The following is an 11,324-nucleotide window of genomic DNA, read 5'->3' as shown; positions in this document are numbered from 1 at the left end:
CACGTTTAGATTCTAAAAGTCTTATTTCTTCCCTGAAAGAAAGTTTGAGCTTCAAATCTAAATATTTCCATTTTCCATTCAACTTTTACAATTTTTACAATATTTGATTGATTATTCTGATTGTTTTAATTGGATTCCTTCAGTTTTCAAAGTTGTTAATGTAAAAATGAGGTGAGAAGATGGAAATATTCATGTAACATCCAACATGTAAAAACATCATCAGCATGTGTAAAAATATTCAAGTACTGGATCAGTGTGAAGATGAAGTGATGACTCCTCTTCCTCTCTGACCTTCAACTCCTGGGTGGAGGTCACATGTTCTCTTGGTGCTGGTGAGGGTTTCTCCAGGAACTCCAGCTTCCTCTCACTGCTTCACCTAAATGGAGGGATGAGACCTGGTCTGGATGGATGGAGGGATGAGACCTAGTCTGGATGGATGGAGGGATGAGACCTGGGGCCTCATGTCCTAAGAGTGCGGTGCACAAAAAACGTGTGTTCGCCACTTTCAACGCTCACGGTCGGATGTTTAAAGAATGACGTGAACGTAGAAAGTTGCGGTCCTTCACTCACACATTAGGGCTGGTGTACGCACTTTTCTGAGGTTTTGTCCGTTGGCGACACTCACTGGTGATGCAGTGAAGTGCAGAATATGAGGAGACGTGAAGTCAACAATAAGTTCACGACCATGAGAAGGACACGACAGTCCCCACATCACCAGGGGCCTCATTTATAAAAGAGTGCGTAGGATTCATACTAAAAGTGCACGTAAACCCAAAAGCCGAAAATGGCGGGCGCAAAAAAAAATCTGGATTTATAAAACCGTGTGCACGCACACTTGCACGCAATGTTCTCTTTATAAATCACAGTCCAGCTGGAAGGTTGCACCTCATATCCCGCCCTCTACACGCCCACTTTCTACCATAAATGGTTTGTTTTTGCATATAAATGAGCCTGCTGAGCATACGCAGCGGCTTCCTGCAGCCTGTTCCTGCTGTGTCAGGATGAATGAGACGTGTCGAGCCGGAGTTCTGCCAAGTTGTCCTACCTCAGCAGAAAATACTACCGTACGATCCCCGTTTCTTTTATCTCAGTTTCTTTTTTTTCAAAGGCTTTTTCATGCAAATAGACGATTTAACAGCAGGAAGTCAGAATAGATCTATGTGTACGACGCTTCGGCGGAAGAAAAAAACCAGTCAAATCACACTTCCACATAGATAGATAGATAGATAGATAGATAGATAGATAGATAGATAGATAGATAGATAGATAGATAGATAGATAGATAGATAGATAGATAGATAGATAGATAGATAGATAGATAGATAGATAGATAGATAGATAGATAGATAGATAGATAGATAGATAGATAGAACTTTATTCATCCCCAAAGGGAAATTCAACTGTCCAGCAGCTCATCAAAACATAAAAAACAAACACACTTCAGACAATAAAAGCACATTAATATTAAAATAAACGTGAAATATAAGGGACAGGGACGAAGGATCTCCTGAATCGCTCCGTTCTGCAGCGCAGTGAGCGGAGCCGACGCTGCCGCTGCAGCTCCGACCTGCAAATGCAGGTAGGATGATCTGACAGATGAAAATAGAGGATTCATTAACTGATTCCCCAAAAAGGATGGATGTGATCCTCTCTGCTCTACAATCGCTCACAGTCAATAAAGAAGAACAAAGATGGCGGCCTACATGGTACAAAACAGGCCATGAGGCTCACAAATGAGACAAGTGCCCCCTAGTGGCTTAATATTTAACTAAAATGGTTCCAACTAGGTCAGAACACGCGTCGCTCTGCGAGAGGATGTTCCTAATCTTTGGGACATTACGGAGATGGAAAAATGCTATTTTACAAACATGATTAATATATGCATGAGACTATCAGGAATAAAGAGAGATGATCCCAGTTTAGGAGATTTAATACATCGTTAGCATGCTAGCGGCTCAAACATCCATCAGGCTCCTCGATGCAGGAGTGACGCCGAGGAAAAGCTGCAGAGGATTTTTGAAGATCACAAAATGATGAAGACTAAACACTAGGATTGTCATAAACAGAGCTGAGCTTTCAGAGACCAAACATCCGTCTGCTGCTCTGTAGCCAGGCTAACGCTAATGTTTCCATCACACACAGCTGATTTATTGATCTGTGGATCAGACAGAAGCAGGCAGGTCTTCATCGTCTTCATAGTTCACCACATCATCATCATCCCTGTTCACCTGTGGAAACATACAATGTTCTTGTAATTCATGTTTTCACCACCAGACGGAGATAAAGATCATATTCAGATGATAATGGACCGTTCTTAATGGTTCCTGTGAAATTGATCTGAAATTATAAACTCTTTTAATATCTGAATGAAAACCAGAAAATCATCCATTAATAACATTTATGAAAGTTAGCAGCTATAAATGTTTATTTAACGTCTTTTTAGTCAACTAAGACGACAATAATGTTTGACTCTCTGGTATCTAGGTTTATTTACAGAAAACCAAGAATAATCAGCAACACGTTTTGATAGAAATGAACCAACAGGAAATATGGCAACTGAACATCTGGAACATAAATGTTAAATTCTTAGAGTTAGTTGACAAGATAACACATTAATTATCTTTATTCTATCATTATTATTAATAATAATATAACTTCTGATTAACTTGTTCATTAATAAGTCACTTATGTTACATTTCCAGTGATGCTGGAGGGAAGAAATAGTTTCTACTTCCTCTTTTCTCTACATGTGCAGCTGTGACGTCTTCTCTTCAAGTTTAGTTTCAGAAACTAAATAACAACCTGACAGGCAGGTAAAACACACCTGTTGGATTTTTTGGATTGTTCCTTTTAACTTTCATCCTGTAAATGATGAGAAACGTAGCAATGGTGACCAGAACCACCATCAGCCCCCTGACCACCCATCCAATAATCAATCCGGTATAATCTGGAATCAAAGGATTCAACAAAATGGTCAGAAAGTAAATATTAACACTTTAACGGATTAAAAGTGTAAAGTCTGAATGATGACATCCAGTTTTTATTATCTCCATGATGTCAGGGTCTTACCTGTAAAGTCCAGCGTGTATTCAGCATCTATCTTCACTCTGTCTCCTTCAACAACCCGGCAGGTGAATCTTCTCTTGGAGCGTCTCTGATGTTTCACCATCAGATCAGAAACACAGTTGTTCTGTCCTCCAGACACAAACCCATCACCTTCACCAAGCAGCACACTTCCTGTCTCATTCACCCAGATGATGCTGTTCTGCTCACAGGGACCGAAGTAACGGTCTCTCACCAGAGAACAGCGTAATGTCACGTTTCCATCCCTTCCTGGATCCACATCTGGTGGAGATGGAGAGACTGGAAGAAGACAAAAAACTGTTATTTCATCCACTTGAATATGAGGAACTCCTCATTTTACTGATCCAGTTTTACTGAGTATTTCTCTGATGGAAACATCAAATATTTCAACATGTAAATAAACTTCAGGTGTTTGTGGTCCAGTTCCTCTGAGAGGATCCATCAGGTTGAGGACGATCCCAAACAGACCAGACGTTCATGTTGCTGACAAATCCACACAAGCTTTTAACAGCGTTTCACTCAGAGTTGATGAGGAGGATTCAAACTGACAGTCTGGATGTTATTAAGTCAAAACACTCACCTGTTAAAACATTCAGATACACAAGTGTCTCGGAGTATCCACCATCAGTTTCAACCTCAAACCAGTAACGACCAGCATCTTCAGCAGTGATGTTGTTGATGATCAGAGAGCACTTAATGCTCAAACTCATCCTGTCAGCTCCAGGTGACGTCTTCACACTAGTTCCATTACGAATGATGTATTTTCCATATGCACCGTTGTCATGAAACCAGTCAACATCAGAACATGGGTAATGTGAAGAATTAATGTTATATGGTAAAACGACGTCATCTCCAGCTCTGTGATGGAGAACGATGTCATCACTGATTCCTGCTGCAGAGAAAAACACAGAAAGGTTTTACACTTCACACATCAACCTGACCCAAGAAACATATTTAACCTGCATATTTAGGTTTGTCAACACAGAAGCAACATTCAATAACCTCCACTTGATAGAATCATCTTCCCTTACTTTCTCATGCACTACCGGCTAACATCACACACAGTATATGTCCGTGTATCAGGGGAGACACAAGCCGGTCTGTTGCATTATTTGGACGCCCCTCAGGGTTTTTTGCTGAATCAGGGAAACAGGTCAAACCTGCAGGACAGCAGCTCTGCAGGACGCGGGCCGAGCTCCACCGTCATATGTGTAAGTGTTCATCGTTAAAACAAACTTGTTTTGTGGTTAAAGTTCATAAGAAATCAACATGAACCGGCTTCTTTTAATTGAATGATGAATTTGGTTTCATGGAAACATGAAAAGAGGAAGCAAACCTTCCTCTTCTGCCTCGACTTTGAACCATTTTCTCAGAAAACAGAAGAATAACAGAAGAACTTTTGTTTTTGATAAAATACTGAAATCAGTCAAATCTCCATTTATAAAAAGATGAAAGTGTAAAGTTATTTCTTCTGACTTCTTTTCTTTCTTACACTTCAATGTAAAAAAGATAATTTTAGCTAAAATAAGATAAGATAATCCTTTATTTCTCCGTCAATGGGGAAACTCACTTTGTTCAGCAGCGGTACACTTAAAACACACATAAAAGTAAAAAATATAACGAAATGTAGACAGTATATACAGTACATTGCAATGGAAATAAAGTAGTGTGAAAGACAAAGAAGACAAAAAACAGAGCAAAAAAAGCAGGTAGAATGTGTGTGAGGTAAACAGACACGTTGGGCGCCTGTGTAGCAAGGCTAGTGCTACGGGGGCCGACCGACAGGACAGAGGACACAGGGTTTAGTGCAGGAACACCTTTATTCAATCTCTCACACCGCCACACGTGAACAAGCAGAACCCTCTCCCAGCAGCAGCCCCTCTCTGGAGTGCAGCTGCTCCTTATGAAGGCAGGCAGGGTGGAGAGGATGATTGGGCCCACCTGTGTCCAATCTACTGAGTGGCTGCACCTCCACCCTGACACACCCGTAATCTACTGAGAGCAGGCCAAATGATTGTATAAAACAATTGTATAAAACAGCTTGTTTGTAGGTGAATAACCAGCTTCTGTTTTTGTTCACAGACTGAAATCAGTGAGCTGAGGGTTGAACGTGGTTCTCCAACAACGAGCCGGCTCGTTATACCAGCTGCTGCCACCGGGGGGCATCTCACAGATGACAGGAGTGTCGGTGGAGGACGGAGGGTGAGGACAGACATCTGCCGTGTCCTGCATGTTTTAGATGCTTCAACACACCTGTCCAGGGGTCCGTTTCACAAAGCAGGTTCAACAAATTCTGAGTCTAATCCTGAACTCTTAGTTGATCTACTCTGAGATCAGAAACTCTGAGTTTTCGGTTCCAGAACAGCGGATTTGAGGTAATTTACTCAACTCTAAGTAGTTTCACCTGGAGTTAAACTTGTGCGTGAGGGAAATCAAAAGCCAGCATCAGTAGAGCGCTGATACAAGGATTCACCATGGCAACCGGCGACACAAAAGAGCGACGTACATTTTCTTTTTTTTCTTTTTAACTTTATTTATCATTTCAATTTACAAAATCCCTTTGAGGAAACATCAGTTTGCATCTGAAGATCCACATACTTCACGCCACTGGAGTTAGAAGTGTTAATACGTGCATATGGCGAGTATGAGAGCATATTTTGGAAAAAAAAAATGAAATGTTATTGTCATTTAGATCAGGGCCGTCAATTGGGTACGGCAGCTGCCACACCTCGGCTTCAGGGGAGAATGTAAATGTTTTATTTTTTTAAATACATTTATGGAATTACTCTGTGTCTATTTGTATTGATTTGTTCTATTACTTAATACATATAAAATAACTACAAATGCATATCAGAACAACATGATGGATTTCACTAGGTATTATATTTCCCAACACTTGTACCCCCCCTCATATCTTGAAATGTCCCAGCGTCCCTGACGACAGTGGTCGCTGTCAATCTGGTTTTCAGTGCGCTCTGCAGTGTTACTAACTTACAAAAATGAAAAGGAAGCAGACAACCACGCAATTTAAAAAAAGAAAGAAGACAAGTGATGGGTCCAGAAGATATTAACGAGGCTGTTAGCCACTGATGGATTAATTATGCAAGTTCATCTCAAAGTAAGATATAAATCCTCTTATACATCTGTTTAAGGGAAATATTTGACTTTTTTTTTACTCTCCCTCTCCTTTTTGCATTTGGACTTTAACTGTTTGAAGTTAAAATCTGATGTCCCTGTGATATTGTTGCACTGACATAGTGAATAAAGTGAACGAGTTAAATTGTGTTTGTCAGATACTTTTTCTGCTCTCTAACTCTGCTCTTGCTGTCCGTGGTGCAGAAAACGGATGCGTATTGCGTAAAGCACCATTGGCTGAATTGACGCCACTGAGGGAGGAGACGGAGAGAAACTCCAGGTTCGCTGAAATAAACCTGGTCCCGACCAGGTTAGGTTCAGAGAGTCTGTTACTACGGTAACTGACCGAGAGCTTAAGTTACCTCTCTTTGTGAAACAGGCTAGAGTTACTCCTCTTTCTCTGGTTTGAGTTACCTCCCTTTGTGAAACGGAAAACTCAGAGTTTCCCTCATTTCAGGGTTAACAGACTCAGAGTTTTCACTAAACCTGCTTTGTGAAACGGACCCCAGGGGCCTGTACTACGAAGCAAGTTCAACATATCCAGGATATCTTTTCCTTATCCAGATTCACTAACCCGGACAATTGCAATCACGCTAAGCGGTCACACGACGGCGGTTATCAACTCGGTATATCAACCCAGGTTTCCCAATCTGGATATGAGCGCGTGCACATAAAAGGGGCGGTGTTTTCAGCGCATGACCAATCGCAAACATGGAGAAGTCCGCTGTCAGAGCCGGGTATAGGCATATAATACAGGCAAAAAGCAACACAGCAAAATGCAGGAAAGACAGCTGGCAAAAGATCGCTGACTGTATAAATGCGTAAGTTCATAGGGATATAAACATCACTGCCCCATCATTAGGGCATAAGTAGATCTGACTATAATTACAGTTGTCTATTATGTTAAATGCATGTGTTGCTTAGATGTATTCGTATGGCGTGTATGACAATTGTAGCCTCATTCTGCTGCAACCCCAGCGGAGTGAAACGCACATGGGAGCAAATAAAAAATAAATATAAAAACATAATTCAAAGCGGTAAGTATGCTCACTTTCATATCTTAGAAGTACAACAAGTACAAGGCTTTAGTGTTTCTATCACTCTCTGTTTTAGGATGATATCAGTATACAAAAGCACAATGAAATAGCATTGACATTACTTGCAGCAAACAGAAAAAAAAATGACAAGAAGAAGATCGGAGGGATCCTCTCACGATCCGCGCACCGAGCTCCACTGGATTCTCTTCGAAAGGGCATGCCATTTTCCAAGAGAGCTGATTGGTCAGTGGGCGGTGCTTTTATACCCGGCGATCTGTATCTCGAACATAACCTGCTCCGGATGTACATCTTAGGATGTACTAAGAGTGCGGCGCACAAAAAACGTGCGTACGCCACTTTCAACGCTCACGGTCGGATGTACAAAGAATGACGTGAACGTAGAAAGATGCGGTCCTTCACTCACACATCAAGGCTGTTGTACGCACTTTTCTGAGGTTTTGTCCGTTGGAGACACTCACTGGTGATGCAGTGAAGTGCAGAATATGAGGAAACTTAACGTCAACAATAAGTTCACGACCACGTGAAGGACATGACAGTCCCCACATCACCAGATAAATTACACAAGAGTGGAGCTGCAACAATCTCACAATCAACCACATGATCTGAACAAACAACTAAAGGAGCTCAACGATGGAACCTGCAAATCCTGATGGAGCTTTGGCTCCGTTAGAGGAACCTGCTGATGGCAGAATCAGGAGCGAGTCCTCAGGCACCAAACTGATCTGCTGGTCCAGGACTAAGACTGGACCATCAGCTGGTTCAGGTACCAAGAGGATCCTCCTGGATCTCTGCCTGAACTGGACCAGCTGCTCCGGTTCAGACCAACATGATCTTTCAGCTGGAGCTGCTGACAGGTCGGACATCTCAGTCACCATGACGACCGTATGGGACGAATACATCGTGATAAAAGCCAGATCTTAAACATCCCATAACTGTGTCTGGACAGAAATACATTAAAATTAATTTTGCAGCAAAAACCGGTTCTTTAAAGTTGTCTTAAAAAAAAAAGGTGTCACGGAAAGGTGATGATGTGCTTGTGTGAACTGATGTGATTCAGCAATGATGAAATAAGTTTTTATTGAATGTTTAGGCAACTTTCAGAGTCTGATATGGGGTCGGCTGCAGGTTCTGCAGGATCCAGAAAGTGTTTCTCCGGTGTCGTGCCAAAAAGTGATTGTCTGCCAGAATCTGATTTCTTCTGATTTGTGGCCGCGGGAGCGCGCACAGCAGCCCGCTGAACGACAGTGCTACAACGTCAGAGTTTCAGTTTATGAAGCTCAAGAATGAGATCAAGTCATATTTAGGCAGAAACAACTTTTCATTAACTGTATTTGGCCTTCAATCAATTTTTGGCAGGTAAAAAGACCCATTTTCAGGGGAGAAATCAGATTCTGGCAGGCAATCACTTTTTGGCACGACACCTGTCTCTCCTCCTGCGGATGCAACAGTTACAGCAACTTTGCTCTTTATTTCTCACGTTTGCACCTCGATAATCCCGTCCGCACAAATTGTCTTTATTTCTGCAGCAGAGGAATCAGATCGTAATGCATCATGTTTTAAATATAAATGTATTTTGTTCACATTGTTATACTTATGAGAGAGGTGATCGCGGACATCCACAATGTGTAAGACTAAATAAACGTGTGCATTGGTCTTAATCCGTTAGTATATAATATGCATGACAATAAAGCGGAACGAGGAGCCGTTATTCATCCACCAAAAATTCTGGTGTCGGTTCTTAAAATACAAACAAGAAAAGCAGGGTGTAATGATTCACTAAAGCTGCCCATAAACATTCACAAACCCGTACGATCATAATAAAACCACAACTCTTCACGGAACGCAACGCAAAGCAAAGAACACCATAATGTAGGTGTCAAACTGAATCCCAGAAGGGCCGGTGTCCTGCATGTTTTAGATGTTTCACTGCTTTAACACACCTGATTCTAATTAATCATCGTCACCAGCTTGTCATCAAAGTCTGGATAGTTCTGTTGATGACACAGTCAGTTGTATCATGGTGCAATGAAGCAGGGAAACATCTAAAACCTGCAGGGACACCGGCCCTCGAGGACTGGAGTCAGACACCAGCTGAAATCGGAAGAAATGCTCCAAAATGAATTAGGCTTATTCCAGCTCAGAGCCGATTTTTTTTTTTACATATGTTTTACCTGTTTTTGCACATTTCTTGTTAGGATGAGCGGTTTTTAATGGATAATTATCTTCATTATCATATTCAAACATATATTTGAGGGAGGAGACAAGGCGGAGTGTTGTGCTCCCGCGCATGCGCGCTCAAATCCACGCTGATTGGGATGTACAGAGAAACCTGCGTGGATTTGGGCGTACGCACAGTTTTGTACATATTAATTTTTGCTTCTTGTTAATTCCACGCACGGATTCAAGTTGAAATCCACGCACTCTTAGTACATGAGGCCCCAGGTCTCATCCCTCCATCCAGACCAGGTTTCATCCCTCCATTTAGGTGAAGCAGTGAGAGGAAGCTGGAGTTCCTGCAGAAACCCTCACCAGCACCAAGAGAACATGTGACCTCCACCCAGGAGTTGAAGGTCAGAGAGGAAGAGGAGTCATCACTTCATCTTCACACTGATCCAGTACTTGAATATTTTTACACATGCTGCTGATGTTTTTACATGTTGGATGTTACATGAATGTTTCCATCTTCTCACCTCATTTTTACATTAACAACTTTGAAAACTGAAGGAATCCAATATTGTACAAACTGTAATAGTTGAATGGAAAATGGAAATGTTTAGATTTGAAGCTCAAACTTTCTTTCAAGGAAGAAACAAGACTTTAAGAATCTAAACGTGAAGTCAAACATGAAAACATTTAGAGACAGAATAGATATATACAAATTTAATTTATGATCAAACATCAACATCCAGTAAATTATTTAAAGTTTAAATGTGAAAAAGATCAAATAATAATACAATAAACCAAAAATAAGGATATATATTAGTACTTATTACTAAGTAGTAATAAGGAATACTTTGAGGATCTCCTTAACCCGACTGACATGCCTTCCACTGAGGAAGCAGAGGGTTGGGGCTCGGAGGCGTGCTCATCCATCACCCAAGCCGAGGTCACCGAGGTGGTCCGTAAGCTCCTCGGTGGCCGGGCACCGGGGGTGGATGAGATTCGCCCTGAGTACCTCAAGTCTCTGGATGTCGTAGGGCTGTCTTGGCTGACACGCCTCTGCGACATTGCATGGAGGAAGGGGACAGTACCGCTGGGGTGGCAAACCGGGATGGCGGTCCCTCTGTTTAAAAAGGGGGACCGGAGAGTGTGTTCCAACTACAGGGGGATCACACTTCTCAGCCTCCCGGGGAAAGTCTACGCCAGGGTACTGGAGAGGAGATTACGGCCGATAGTCGAACCTCGGATTCAGGAGGAACAATGCGGTTTTCGTCCCGGTCGTGGAACACTGGACCAGCTCTATACCCTCCGCAGGGTGCTCGAGGGTTCATGGGAATTTGCCCAACCAGTCTACATGTGTTTTGTGGATCTGGAGAAGGCATTTGACCGTGTCCCTCGTGCCATACTGTGGGGGGTGCTGAGTGAGTATGGAGTCCGGGGCCCTCTACTAAGGGCTGTCCGGTCTCTGTATGATCGGAGCAGGAGTCTGGTTCGCATTGCCGGCAGTAAGTCAGACTTGTTCCCGGTGCATGTTGGACTCCGGCAGGGCTGCCCTTTGTCACCGGTCCTGTTGATAATTTTTATGGACAGGATTTCTAGGCGTAGCCAGGGGCCGGAGGGGATCCGGTTTGGGAACCTCAGGATTTCATCTCTGCTTTTTGCAGATGATGTTGTCCTGTTGGCTTCATCAGACCGGGACCTCCAGCATGTGCTGGGGCGGTTTGCGGCCGAGTGCGACGCGGCAGGGATGAGAATCAGCACCTCCAAGACCGAGGCCATGGTTCTCGACCGGAAAAGGGTGGCATGCCTTCTCCGGGTGGGTGGAGAAGTCCTGCCTCAGGTGGAGGAGTTCAAGTATCTCGGGATCTTGTTCACGAGTGAGGGAAC

At 42.7% G+C, this 11,324-nt stretch overlaps 2 protein-coding genes across 2 annotated transcripts in view; both read right to left on the bottom strand.

Annotated features, from left to right (window-relative positions):
- Window positions 1-11,324, bottom strand: part of LOC133418566 (NACHT, LRR and PYD domains-containing protein 3-like) — a 105,072-nt gene that overhangs the window by 70,070 nt on the left and 23,678 nt on the right. The window lies entirely within an intron of this gene.
- Window positions 1-11,324, bottom strand: part of LOC133418569 (NACHT, LRR and PYD domains-containing protein 3-like) — an 80,842-nt gene that overhangs the window by 47,316 nt on the left and 22,202 nt on the right. The gene's annotated exons all lie outside the window — the stretch shown is intronic.

The sequence above is a fragment of the Cololabis saira genome, chromosome 18 (assembly GCF_033807715.1).
Source record: "Cololabis saira isolate AMF1-May2022 chromosome 18, fColSai1.1, whole genome shotgun sequence".
NCBI classification, from domain to species: domain Eukaryota; kingdom Metazoa; phylum Chordata; class Actinopteri; order Beloniformes; family Belonidae; genus Cololabis; species Cololabis saira.
Note: the sequence above shows the minus strand (reverse complement) of the source record. Positions and strands in the feature narration are given on the sequence as shown.